This window comes from Haliotis rufescens, unplaced genomic scaffold (assembly GCF_023055435.1).
Source record: "Haliotis rufescens isolate VD_foot unplaced genomic scaffold, xgHalRufe1.0.p SCAF_45, whole genome shotgun sequence".
Taxonomy (NCBI): Eukaryota; Metazoa; Mollusca; class Gastropoda; order Lepetellida; family Haliotidae; genus Haliotis; species Haliotis rufescens.
Genome location: NW_025964168.1, coordinates 3313630 through 3327960, shown reverse-complemented (window position 1 = coordinate 3327960; position 14331 = coordinate 3313630). Strand labels below are relative to the sequence as shown.

Genomic DNA, 14331 nt, shown 5'->3' with positions numbered 1-14331 from the left:
TTTCACCCTGGTTACAACTTAATCGCGGTGTGAAGATGTGTGATCATTTTTGTTAGAAAATCAAAATTAAATTGCATTGCGAGAGTTGTTTTTAAACAAATGCATTGTCAACTGACAGCGAGGGCACTGTATTTTTTGTAGCCTAATTTTCGAATTTGCTAGGTTTTATATTTTATCATTTTACTGACATTTGGGTTCTCCTACGTTCTGTACCGCTTCAGACGTTTCCTCTGCATGAACCTACATGTAACACGTTGGGATATAACTTACATGAGGGAGAGGTGATACAACTTTGGAATGGTCAGCAGTCCGAACATGCCCATAAAGGGATCGAGCCTACAGGAACACACAGGAACATTGGAAAGTTTATGTTCCTCCAATGAGCTCAAATGCATTTCTGAAGAAAATTCTGACTGATTTGTTTTGTACTGCAGAAATTTCTGGAAGAATCTTTTTTATACCTCCAGAAATTTCTGCCAGACATTTATTATTTACCACTTTGTATTATGTACTTCAAAATATCGCTCAGCAGTCATTTTTGTAGTAAACAACACGTTGGTGTTGAAACATTAGGCTCTGTAGTCAATCAATATATTTTGCAGTAAGAGAAAATCATTTGGCCTGATAGACTAGGGAATCATATCAAGATTTTCAACAAATCATTTCATACTCTCATGGCTTCAAATGCCCGATTAGCTACAATGAAAACCAAATGGTGGATTTTTCATACTTTTATTATACATGGTTTGATACAGAAAAATGGCGTGACACTATAGTTCATGAAAGTCAGCCTCACAAGTATGATATTGAAACCACCTAGTCCCACAGTAGTTGTAAGTGTGGCATCACGTTCGAGTGATTAGAGGACGGTGCACAATCACTCAGGGCACAACTGCGAGTTTTCCAGGTGGTACCCGGTGCAAGTAATGCCCATCACAGTGGCTTTTGTCAGGTACCAACTACTTGTCCTCCACAGCTCGTTCAAGTCTTGGTGGATCAAGTGATTCATACTGAATGAAAAAGAAAGACAACGTTACAAGTAAGCACTTACAAATTGGTGACATGTAGAATTAGAATTGTCGTAACATTGATTTTCAGCCATCAGCGCGTATTGTTTCTCATAATTAATGCTATCTGTCTCTGCTAATCAATTTGAATGGCACTGACAGCATCGAAGCAATGAATTTCATACTTCATCTCGCCATGGATGTTGATCAAACAACCGCGACCATAGTTTTAAAGGTTTAAATTGTTACAATATCCCGAGGTGTATGGGATCCATTTCTATCTTATGGCACTAAGCTTACATATTTACGACAGTAATGCTATTCTACAACTACCTACAGATGCAAGGACAAACATGTAAACATATATGAATAAATATATTAAATTACATGCAACACAGAACTAGTCCCTACATAACCTTTCTTGAATAGCGAAAACTTTACCACAACAAACGTGTATCATGATCCATTTTAACGTCCATCTACTCAAGTGACAGATGATCTCATCAATACATGTTTTAGATTCATCACGGATACCTCATGTTGCCAAATGCAGTAGAAATTAGTCCTGTGCCTCAAGCTGTCAATGCAAGCACTCTTGGTTTGATAACTTCACCTCTGTAATGGGAAAACAGACAAACTGACTTAATTGTAGTAAAGGCCAAACATAACATAAGCTCAATGCATCACAACCTAAAAACAGTTCTGCACCAACATTACTAAGAAAGTTGTTGGCACTTCCAGTTAAATGACATCATTTCCCGTTTGGAAAGAAGACAACTTCAAAACAGAAAGTGTTATTCCACAAGCTACCATAAACAGAAAGTTATAAGCACTTTTGGTGTAATGACCTTGACCTCAATTTAAGAGAATCACATGTTTGATTATTTTTAGTTGAAAACATAGGTGTAAGCTCTTACAAACATGTTATACACACACATTATTTCCTCAGTACAGAAAGGAGCAGAAGTACCTTAAGACAGACCCATCCAGTGACCTTTATCTTCATAGAAGGTCACTCAAAACCTCATCACTTCAAAGCGCCACCCTCAGGACGTCGTCCATCCACAACTGGTGATGAGAACTGGTTGTAAAATCATAATTGCTGAACTAGTGACGTGCCAACCAATCGATCTTAGGAATTAATTGGTTTGTGTCATTTTAATGTTTTTCAGTGCTATGTCCAGAGAATCTAGAATACACTTAACAAAAACAAACAAACAAACAAACATGAATGCTGACCTTCGACGTGAAAACATTTGGGGGATTATTATGGAAAATTGCATTTGATTGCCTAGTCATTTAGACCTTATAGTAGGTCTTCGTCATTTCAATTAATTGTAACTACATTGAACGATTTTTATTATTGAGAACACGTGACCTTGACATTATCAATATCAACTGCAATATTTTCAAGGGTTAACCAGTATATAAAACCCAATATGAAGTCTCATGGTGGAATTCTATGTCACAACGAAAATATGGTTCATGCTTTTCATTGAAAATAGGTCACTGTGACCTAACAAATATCTGCAGAAATAGACACTGAAGTGAACGGCACTGTTCTGCCTCCAGGGTGTCCTCGTGACAGTGACACTGAATATCTTCTGGCAATCATTTCCTCAAGAGGTCTCGAATAATTTCGTGACAGTGAATTATCACTGAATATCTTCTTAGCAATCAATGCTTCGAGATTAACATTCTTGGAACTTTCATACATCTTCATGACAGCGAAGTGTCATTGAAAATATTCTTCGTAATCAACGCCTCAAAACGGCCGATTGGAATTCTTCTGTCTCCACGGTGTCTTCGTGACGAAGAAGTATCATAGAATATATCCTCAGCAATCAATGCCTGGAAATGGCCTCATGGATCTCTTCTGGCTCCAGGGTGTCTTCGTGACGAAGAAGTATCATAGAATATATCCTCAGCAATCAATGTCTCGAAATGTCCTCTTATGAATCTCTTCTGAATGCGGGGTGACAGTAAAGTGCCACTCAATATATTCTTGGCAATCCATGCCTCGAGATGGAATTCTTCTGCTTCCAAGGTGTCTTCGTGACATTGTATTGACACTGAATATATCCTTGCCTGTCGTTGCCTCCTCATGATAAATGCCACTCTTCTGCCTCCAAGTTGTCGTCGTGACGGAATTGTCAATGAAGTGCGACTCAATATAATCTTGGCAATCAATGCCTCGAGATATCAAGGAACTCTTCTGCTTCCAAGCTGTCGTCGTGACAGTGAAGTGTCTCTGAATGTATTCTTAGCAATCAACGTCTCGAAATGTCCTCATGGAATTCTTCTGTCTCAAGGGTGTCTTCGTGACAGTAAAATGTCAAGGAATGTATTCATAGCAATCAATGCCTCGAAATGTCCTCATGGAATTCTTCTGCATCCAGGGTGTCTTTGTGACAGTAAACGTCACTGAACGTATCCTCAGCAATGAATGAATAGAAATATCCTCTTCAAACTCTTCTGTCTCAAGGGTGTCGTCGTGACAACAAGTGCCACTCAATATAATCTTCACCATAAATGCTTCGAGATGTCATAGAATTCTTCTGCATCCAAGGTGTCTTCGTGACAGTGAAGTGTCACTGAATGTATTCATAGCAATGAATCGAAATATCCTCTTCAAACCCTTCTCTCTCAAGGGTGTCTTCGTGACAGTGAAGTGCCACTCAATATTATCTTGGCAATCAATGCCTCGAGATGTCATAGAATTCTTCTGCATTCAATGTGTCTTCGTGACAGTGAAGTGTAAAGGAATGTATTCATAGCAATCAATGAATCGAAATGTCCTCAGGTATTTCTTCTGCCTCCAGGTTGTCTTTGTGACAGTGAAGTGTCACTGAATATATTTTTAGCAATACATGCCTCGAAAGATCCTCTTCAAACTCTTCTGTCTCAAGGGTGTCTTCGTGCAAATGAAGTGCCACTCAATATATTCTTGGCAATCAATGCCTTGAAATATCATGGAACTCTTCTGCATCCAAGGTGTCTTCGTGACAGTGAAGTGTCACTGAATGTATTCTTTGCAATCAATGAATCAAAATGTCTTGATGGAATTCTTCTGCCTGAACGTATCCTCAGCAATCAATGAATGGAAATATCCTCTTCAAACTCTTCTGTCTCAAGGGTGTCTTCGTGGCAGTGAAGTGCCATTCAATATAAAGTTGGCAATCAATGCCTCGAGATGTCATAGAACTCTTCTACATCCAAGGTGACTTCGTGACAGTGAAGTGTCACTGAATGTATTCATAGCAATGAATGAATCGAAATATCTTCTTCAAACTCTTCTCTCTCAAGGGTGTCTTCGTGACAATGAAGTGCCACTCAATATAATCTTGACCATTCATGCCTCGAGATGTCAAAGAAATCTTCTGCATCCAAGGTGTCTTTGTGACAGTGAGGTGTCACTGAATGTATTCTTAGCAATCAATGCCTCGAAATGTCCCCATGGAATCCTTTCTCCAGGGTGTCTTTGTGGCAGTGAAATGTCACTGAACGTATCCTCAGCAATGAATGCATAGAAATATCCCCTTCAAACTCTTCTGTCTCAAATGTGTCTTCGTGGCAATGAAATGCCATTCAATATAATCTTCACCATAAATGCCTCGAGATGTCATAGAATTCTTCTAAATCCAAGGTGTCTTCGTGACAGTGAAGTGTCACTGAACGTTTTATTAGCAATCAATGCCTCGAAATGTACTCATGAAATTCTTCTGCCTCCAGGGTGTCTTCCTGACCGTGAAGTGTAACTGAACGTATCCTCAGCAATGAATGAATGGAAATATCCTCTTCAAACTCTTCTGTCTCAAGGGTGTCTTCGTGGCAATGAAATGCCATTCAATATAATCTTCACCATAAATGCCTCGAGATGTCAGAGAATTCTTCTAAATCCAAGGTGTCTTCGTGACAGTGAAGTGTCACTGAATGTATTCATAGCAATCAATGTCTCGAAATGTTCTCATGGAATTCTTCTGCCTCCAGGGTGTCTTCCTGACCGTGAAGTGTCACTGAACGTATCCTCAGCAATGAATGAATAGAAATATCCTCTTCAAACTCTTCTGTCTCAAGGGTGTCGTCGTGACAATCAAGTGCCACTCAATATAATCTTCACCATAAATGCTTCGAGATGTCATAGAATTCTTCTGCATCCAAGGTGTCTTCGTGACAGTGAAGTGTCACTGAATGTATTTAATCAATGAATCGAAATATCCTCTTCAAACCCTTCTCTCTCAAGGGTGTCTTCGTGACAGTGAAGTGCCACTCAATATTATCTTGGCAATCAATGCCTCGAGATGTCATAGAATTCTTCTGCATTCAATGTGTCTTCGTGACAGTGAAGTGTAAAGAAATGTATTCATAGCAATCAATGAATCGAAATGTCCTCATGGAATTCTTCTGCCTCAAGGGTGTTTTCCTGACAGTGAAGTGTCACCGAACGTATCTTCAGCAATGAATGAATAGAAATATCCTCTTCAAACTCTTCTGTCTCAAATGTGTCTTCGTGGCAATGAAATGCCATTCAATATAATCTTCACCATAAATGCTTCGAGATGTCATAGACTTCTTCTTAATCCAAGGTGTCTTCGTGACAGTGAAGTGTAACTGAATGTAGTCATAGCAATGAATGAATCGAAATATCCCCTTCAAACTCTTCTCTCTCAAGGGTGTCTTCGTGGCAATGAAATGCCATTCAATATAATCTTCACCATAAATGCCTCGAGATGTCAGAGAATTCTTCTAAATCCAAGGTGTCTTCGTGACAGTGAAGTGTCACTGAATGTATTCATAGCAATCAATGTCTCGAAATGTTCTCATGGAATTCTTCTGCCTCCAGGGTGTCTTTGTGACCGTGAAGTGTCACTGAACGTATCCTCAGCAATGAATGAATAGAAATATCCTCTTCAAACTCTTCTGTCTCAAGGGTGTCGTCGTGACAATCAAGTGCCACTCAATATAATCTTCACCATAAATGCCTCGAGATGTCATAGAATTCTTCTGCATCCAAGGTGTCTTCGTGACAGTGAAGTGTCACTGAATTTTATTCATAGCAATGAATGAATCGAAGTATCCTCTTCAAACTCTTCTATCTCGAATGTGTCTTCGTGACAGTGAAGTGCCACTCAGTATAATCTTGCAATCAATGCCTCGAGATGTCAGAGAATTCTTCTGCATCCAAGGTGTCTTCGTGACAGTGAAGTGTCACTGAATGTATTCTTTGCAATCAATGAATCAAAATGTCTTGATGGAATTCTTCTGCCTCCAGGGTGTTTTCCCGACAGCGAAGTGTCACTGAACGTATCCTCAGCAATCAATGAATGGAAATATCCTCTTCAAACTCTTCTGTCTCAAGGGTGTCTTCGTGGCAGTGAAGTGCCATTCAATATAAAGTTGGCAATCAATGCCTCGAGATGTCATAGAACTCTTCTACATCCAAGGTGACTTCGTGACAGTGAAGTGTAACTGAATGTAGTCATAGCAATGAATGAATCGAAATATCCCCTTCAAACTCTTCTCTCTCAAGGGTGTCTTCGTGGCAATGAAATGCCATTCAATATAATCTTCACCATAAATGCCTCGAGATGTCAGAGAATTCTTCTAAATCCAAGGTGTCTTCGTGACAGTGAAGTGTCACTGAATGTATTCATAGCAATCAATGTCTCGAAATGTTCTCATGGAATTCTTCTGCCTCCAGGGTGTCTTTGTGACCGTGAAGTGTCACTGAACGTATCCTCAGCAATGAATGAATAGAAATATCCTCTTCAAACTCTTCTGTCTCAAGGGTGTCGTCGTGACAATCAAGTGCCACTCAATATAATCTTCACCATAAATGCTTCGAGATGTCATAGAATTCTTCTGCATCCAAGGTGTCTTCGTGACAGTGAAGTGTCACTGAATTTTATTCATAGCAATGAATGAATCGAAGTATCCTCTTCAAACTCTTCTATCTCGAATGTGTCTTCGTGACAGTGAAGTGCCACTCAGTATAATCTTGCAATCAATGCCTCGAGATGTCAGAGAATTCTTCTGCATCCAAGGTGTCTTCGTGACAGTGAAGTGTCACTGAATGTATTCTTTGCAATCAATGAATCAAAATGTCTTGATGGAATTCTTCTGCCTCCAGGGTGTTTTCCCGACAGCGAAGTGTCACTGAACGTATCCTCAGCAATCAATGAATGGAAATATCCTCTTCAAACTCTTCTGTCTCAGGGGTGTCTTCGTGGCAGTGAAGTGCCATTCAATATAAAGTTGGCAATCAATGCCTCGAGATGTCATAGAACTCTTCTACATCCAAGGTGACTTCGTGACAGTGAAGTGTAACTGAATGTAGTCATAGCAATGAATGAATCGAAATATCTTCTTCAAACTCTTCTCTCTCAAGGGTGTCGTCGTGACAATCAAGTGCCACTCAATATAATCTTCACCATAAATGCTTCGAGATGTCATAGAATTCTTCTGCATCCAAGGTGTCTTCGTGACAGTGAAGTGTCACTGAATGTATTTAATCAATGAATCGAAATATCCTCTTCAAACCCTTCTCTCTCAAGGGTGTCTTCGTGACAGTGAAGTGCCACTCAATATTATCTTGGCAATCAATGCCTCGAGATGTCATAGAATTCTTCTGCATTCAATGTGTCTTCGTGACAGTGAAGTGTAAAGGAATGTATTCATAGCAATCAATGAATCGAAATGTCCTCATGGAATTCTTCTGCCTCCAGGGTGTCTTCCTGACCGTGAAGTGTCACTGAACGTATCCTCAGCAATGAATGAATAGAAATATCCTCTTCAAACTCTTCTGTCTCAAGGGTGTCGTCGTGACAATCAAGTGCCACTCAATATAATCTTCACCATAAATGCTTCGAGATGTCATAGAATTCTTCTGCATCCAAGGTGTCTTCGTGACAGTGAAGTGTCACTGAATTTTATTCATAGCAATGAATGAATCGAAGTATCCTCTTCAAACTCTTCTATCTCGAATGTGTCTTCGTGACAGTGAAGTGCCACTCAGTATAATCTTGCAATCAATGCCTCGAGATGTCAGAGAATTCTTCTGCATCCAAGGTGTCTTCGTGACAGTGAAGTGTCACTGAATGTATTCTTTGCAATCAATGAATCAAAATGTCTTGATGGAATTCTTCTGCCTCCAGGGTGTTTTCCCGACAGCGAAGTGTCACTGAACGTATCCTCAGCAATCAATGAATGGAAATATCCTCTTCAAACTCTTCTGTCTCAGGGGTGTCTTCGTGGCAGTGAAGTGCCATTCAATATAAAGTTGGCAATCAATGCCTCGAGATGTCAAAGAACTCTTCTACATCCAAGGTGACTTCGTGACAGTGAAGTGTAACTGAATGTAGTCATAGCAATGAATGAATCGAAATATCTTCTTCAAACTCTTCTCTCTCAAGGGTGTCGTCGTGACAATCAAGTGCCACTCAATATAATCTTCACCATAAATGCTTCGAGATGTCATAGAATTCTTCTGCATCCAAGGTGTCTTCGTGACAGTTAAGTGTCACTGAATGTATTTAATCAATGAATCGAAATATCCTCTTCAAACCCTTCTCTCTCAAGGGTGTCTTCGTGACAGTGAAGTGCCACTCAATATTATCTTGGCAATCAATGCCTCGAGATGTCATAGAATTCTTCTGCATTCAATGTGTCTTCGTGACAGTGAAGTGTAAAGGAATGTATTCATAGCAATCAATGAATCGAAATGTCCTCATGGAATTCTTCTGCCTCAAGGGTGTTTTCCTGACAGTGAAGTGTCACCGAACGTATCTTCAGCAATGAATGAATAGAAATATCCTCTTCAAACTCTTCTGTCTCAAATGTGTCTTCGTGGCAATGAAAGGCCATTCAATATAATCTTCACCATAAATGCCTCGAGATGTCATAGACTTCTTCTTAATCCAAGGTGTCTTCGTGACAGTGAAGTGTCACTGAATGTATTCATAGCAATGAATGAATCGAAGTATCCTCTTCAAACTCTTCTATCTCGAATGTGTCTTCGTGACAGTGAAGTGCCACTGAGTATAATCTTGCAATCAATGCCTCGAGATGTCATAGAATTCTTCTGCATCCAAGGTGTCTTCGTGACAGTGAAGTGTCACTGAATGTATTCTTGGTAATCAATGCCTTCGAGTTGTCATGAAACTCTTCTGCATCCAAGGTGTCTTCGTGACAGTGAAGTGTCACTGAACGTATTATTAGCAATCAATGCCTCAAAATGTCCTCACGAAATTCTTCTGCCTCCAGGGTGTCTTCGTGACCGTGAAGTGTCACTGAACGTATCCTCAGCAATGAATGAATGGAAATATCCTCTTCAAACTCTTCTGTCTCAAGGGTGTCGTCGTGGCAATGAAATGCCATTCAATATAATCTTCACCACAAATGCCTCGAGATGTCAGAGAATTCTTCTAAATCCAAGGTGTCTTCGTGACAGTGAAGTGTCACTGAATGTATTCATAGCAATCAATGTCTCGAAATGTTCTCATGGAATTCTTCTGCCTCCAGGGTGTCTTTGTGACAGTGAAGTGTCACCGAACGTATCCTCAGCAATGAATGAATAGAAATATCCTCTTCAAACTCTTCTGTCTCAAGGGTGTCGTCGTGACAATCAAGTGCCACTCAATATAATCTTCACCATAAATGCTTCGAGATGTCATAGAATTCTTTTGCATCCAAGGTGTCTTCGTGACAGTGAAGTGTCACTGAATGTATTCATAGCAATGAATTAATCGAAGTATCCTCTTCAAACTCTTCTATCTCGAATGTGTCTTCGTGACAGTGAAGTGCCACTCAGTATAATCTTGCAATCAATGCCTCGAGATGTCAGAGAATTCTTCTGCATCCAAGGTGTCTACGTGACAATGAAGTGTCAAGGAGTGTATTCTCAGCAATCAGTGCCTCGAAATGTCCCCACGGAATTCTTCTTCCTCCAGGGTGTCTATGTGACAGTGAAATGTCACCGAACGTATCCTCAGCAATGAATGCATAGAAATATCCCCTTCAAACTCTTCTGTCTCAAATGTGTCTTCGTGGCAATGAAATGCCATTCAATATAATCTTCACCATAAATGCCTCGAGATGTCATAGAATTCTTCTAAATCCAAGGTGTCTTCGTGACAGTGAAGTGTCACTCAATATATTCTTGGCAATCAATGCCTGGAAATATCATGGAACTCTTCTGCATCCAAGGTGTCTTCGTGACAGTGAAGTGTCACTGAATGTATTCTTTGCAATCAATGAATCAAAATGTTCTCATGGAATTCTTCTGCTTCCAGGGTGTCTTTGTGACAGTGAAGTGTCACTAAATGTATTCTTAGCAATCAATTCCCAAACATGAAAACATGGAGTTTTTCTGCCCCTAGGGTGTCTTTGTGACAGTGAAGTGTAACTGAATGTATTTATAGCAATCAATGCCTTGAAATTTTCTCATGGAATTCTTCTGCCTTCTGGTTGTCTTTGTGACAGTATAGTGTGACTGAACGTATCCTCAGCAATGAATGAAAGGAACCTTCCTCTTCAAACTCTTCTGTTTCAAGGGTGTCTTCGTGATAATGAAGTGCCTCTCAATATAATCTTGGCCATAAATGCCTCGAGATGTCATAGAACTCTTCTGCCTCCAGTCCAGGGTGTCTTCGTGCCAGTGAAGTATCACTGAATGTATTCATAGCAATCAATGAGTCGAAATATCCTCTTCAAACTTCTGTCTCAAGGGTGTCTTCGTGACAATGATGTGCCACTCAATATAATCTTGGTAATCAATGCCTTCGAGTTGTCATGAGACTCTTCTGCATCCAAGGTGTCTTCGTGACAATGAAGTGTCACTGAACGTATTATTAGCAATCAATGCCTCGAAATGTCCTCATGAAATTCTTCTTCCTCCAGGTTGTCTTCCTGACCGTGAAGTGTCACTGAACGTATCCTCAGCAATGAATGAATGGAAATATCCTCTTCAAACTCTTCTGTCTCAAGGGTGTCGTCGTGACAATCAAGTGCCACTCAATATAATCTTCACCATAAATGTTTCGAGATGTCATAGAATTCTTCTGCATCCAAGGTGTCTTCGTGACAGTGAAGTGTCACTGAATGTATTTAATCAATGAATCGAAATATCCTCTTCAAACCCTTCTCTCTCAAGGGTGTCTTCGTGACAGTGAAGTGCCACTCAATATTATCTTGGCAATCAATGCCTCGAGATGTCATAGAATTCTTCTGCATTCAATGTGTCTTCGTGACAGTGAAGTGTAAAGAAATGTATTCATAGCAATCAATGCCTCGAAATGTCCTCATGGAATTCTTCTGCCTCAAGGGTGTTTTCCTGACAGTGAAGTGTCACTGAACGTATCTTCAGCAATGAATGAATAGAAATATCCTCTTCAAACTCTTCTGTCTCAAATGTGTCTTCGTGGCAATGAAATGCCATTCAATATAATCTTCACCATAAATGCTTCGAGATGTCATAGACTTCTTCTGCATCCAAGGTGTCTTCGTGACAGTGAAGTGTCACTGAATGTATTCATAGCAATGAATGAATCGAAGTATCCTCTTCAAACTCTTCTATCTCGAATGTGTCTTCGTGACAGTGAAGTGCCACTCAGTATAATCTTGCAATCAATGCCTCGAGATGTCAGAGAATTCTTCTGCATCCAAGGTGTCTTCGTGACAGTGAAGTGTCACTGAATGTATTCTTTGCAATCAATGAATCAAAATGTCTTGATGGAATTCTTCTGCCTCCAGGGTGTTTTCCCGACAGCGAAGTGTCACTGAACGTATCCTCAGCAATCAATGAATGGAAATATCCTCTTCAAACTCTTCTGTCTCAAGGGTGTCTTCGTGGCAATGAAGTGCCATTCAATATAAAGTTGGCAATCAATGCCTCGAGATGTCATAGAACTCTTCTACATCCAAGGTGACTTCGTGACAGTGAAGTGTAACTGAATGTAGTCATAGCAATGAATGAATCGAAATATCCCCTTCAAACTCTTCTCTCTCAAGGGTGTCTTCGTGGCAATGAAATGCCATTCAATATAATCTTCACCATAAATGCCTCGAGATGTCAGAGAATTCTTCTAAATCCAAGGTGTCTTCGTGACAGTGAAGTGTCACTGAATGTATTCATAGCAATCAATGTCTAGAAATGTTCTCATGGAATTCTTCTGCCTCCAGGGTGTCTTCCTGACCGTGAAGTGTCACTGAACGTATCCTCAGCAATGAATGAATAGAAATATCCTCTTCAAACTCTTCTGTCTCAAGGGTGTCGTCGTGACAATCAAGTGCCACTCAATATAATCTTCACCATAAATGCTTCGAGATGTCATAGAATTCTTCTGCATCCAAGGTGTCTTCGTGACAGTGAAGTGTCACTGAATGTATTTAATCAATGAATCGAAATATCCTCTTCAAACCCTTCTCTCTCAAGGGTGTCTTCGTGACAGTGAAGTGCCACTCAATATTATCTTGGCAATCAATGCCTCGAGATGTCATAGAATTCTTCTGCATTCAATGTGTCTTCGTGACAGTGAAGTGTAAAGAAATGTATTCATAGCAATCAATGAATCGAAATGTCCTCATGGAATTCTTCTGCCTCAAGGGTGTTTTCCTGACAGTGAAGTGTCACCGAACGTATCTTCAGCAATGAATGAATAGAAATATCCTCTTCAAACTCTTCTGTCTCAAATGTGTCTTCGTGGCAATGAAATGCCATTCAATATAATCTTCACCATAAATGCTTCGAGATGTCATAGACTTCTTCTTAATCCAAGGTGTCTTCGTGACAGTGAAGTGTCACTGAATGTATTCATAGCAATGAATGAATCGAAGTATCCTCTTCAAACTCTTCTATCTCGAATGTGTCTTCGTGACAGTGAAGTGCCACTCAGTATAATCTTGCAATCAATGCCTCGAGATGTCAGAGAATTCTTCTGCATCCAAGGTGTCTTCGTGACAGTGAAGTGTCACTGAATGTATTCTTTGCAATCAATGAATCAAAATGTCTTGATGGAATTCTTCTGCCTCCAGGGTGTTTTCCCGACAGCGAAGTGTCACTGAACGTATCCTCAGCAATCAATGAATGGAAATATCCTCTTCAAACTCTTCTGTCTCAAGGGTGTCTTCGTGGCGGTGAAGTGCCATTCAATATAAAGTTGGCAATCAATGCCTCGAGATGTCATAGAACTCTTCTACATCCAAGGTGACTTCGTGACAGTGAAGTGTAACTGAATGTAGTCATAGCAATGAATGAATCGAAATATCCCCTTCAAACTCTTCTCTCTCAAGGGTGTCTTCGTGGCAATGAAATGCCATTCAATATAATCTTCACCATAAATGCCTCGAGATGTCAGAGAATTATTCTAAATCCAAGGTGTCTTCGTGACAGTGAAGTGTCACTGAATGTATTCACAGCAATCAATGTCTAGAAATGTTCTCATGGAATTCTTCTGCCTCCAGGGTGTCTTCCTGACCGTGAAGTGTCACTGAACGTATCCTCAGCAATGAATGAATAGAAATATCCTCTTCAAACTCTTCTGTCTCAAGGGTGTCGTCGTGACAATCAAGTGCCACTCAATATAATCTTCATCATAAATGCTTCGAGATGTCATAGAATTCTTCTGCATCCAAGGTGTCTTCGTGACAGTGAAGTGTCACTGAATGTATTTAATCAATGAATCGAAATATCCTCTTCAAACCCTTCTCTCTCAAGGGTGTCTTCGTGACAGTGAAGTGCCACTCAATATTATCTTGGCAATCAATGCCTCGAGATGTCATAGAATTCTTCTGCATTCAATGTGTCTTCGTGACAGTGAAGTGTAAAGAAATGTATTCATAGCAATCAATGAATCGAAATGTCCTCATGGAATTCTTCTGCCTCAAGGGTGTTTTCCTGACAGTGAAGTGTCACCGAACGTATCTTCAGCAATGAATGAATAGAAATATCCTCTTCAAACTCTTCTGTCTCAAATGTGTCTTCGTGGCAATGAAATGCCATTCAATATAATCTTCACCATAAATGCTTCGAGATGTCATAGACTTCTTCTTAATCCAAGGTGTCTTCGTGACAGTGAAGTGTCACTGAATGTATTCATAGCAATGAATGAATCGAAGTATCCTCTTCAAACTCTTCTATCTCGAATGTGTCTTCGTGACAGTGAAGTGCCACTGAGTATAATCTTGCAATCAATGCCTCGAGATGTCAGAGAATTCTTCTGCATCCAAGGTGTCTTCGTGACAGTGAAGTGTCACTGAATGTATTCTTGGTAATCAATGCCTTCGAGTTGTCATGAAACTCTTCTGCATCCAAGGTGTCTTCGTGACA

The 14331-nt window shown here is 40.1% G+C and overlaps 1 long non-coding RNA gene across 1 annotated transcript; it reads right to left on the bottom strand.

Moving 5' to 3' along the window:
- Nucleotides 1-716: 716 nt before the first annotated feature.
- On the bottom strand, nt 717-2706 carry LOC125372665. The gene is made up of 3 exons (XR_007218212.1): nt 1978-2706; nt 1542-1622; nt 717-1010 (listed from the first exon to the last, which is right to left on the bottom strand). It is a non-coding gene; the product is annotated as an uncharacterized LOC125372665 (long non-coding RNA).
- Nucleotides 2707-14331: the final 11625 nt, after the last annotated feature.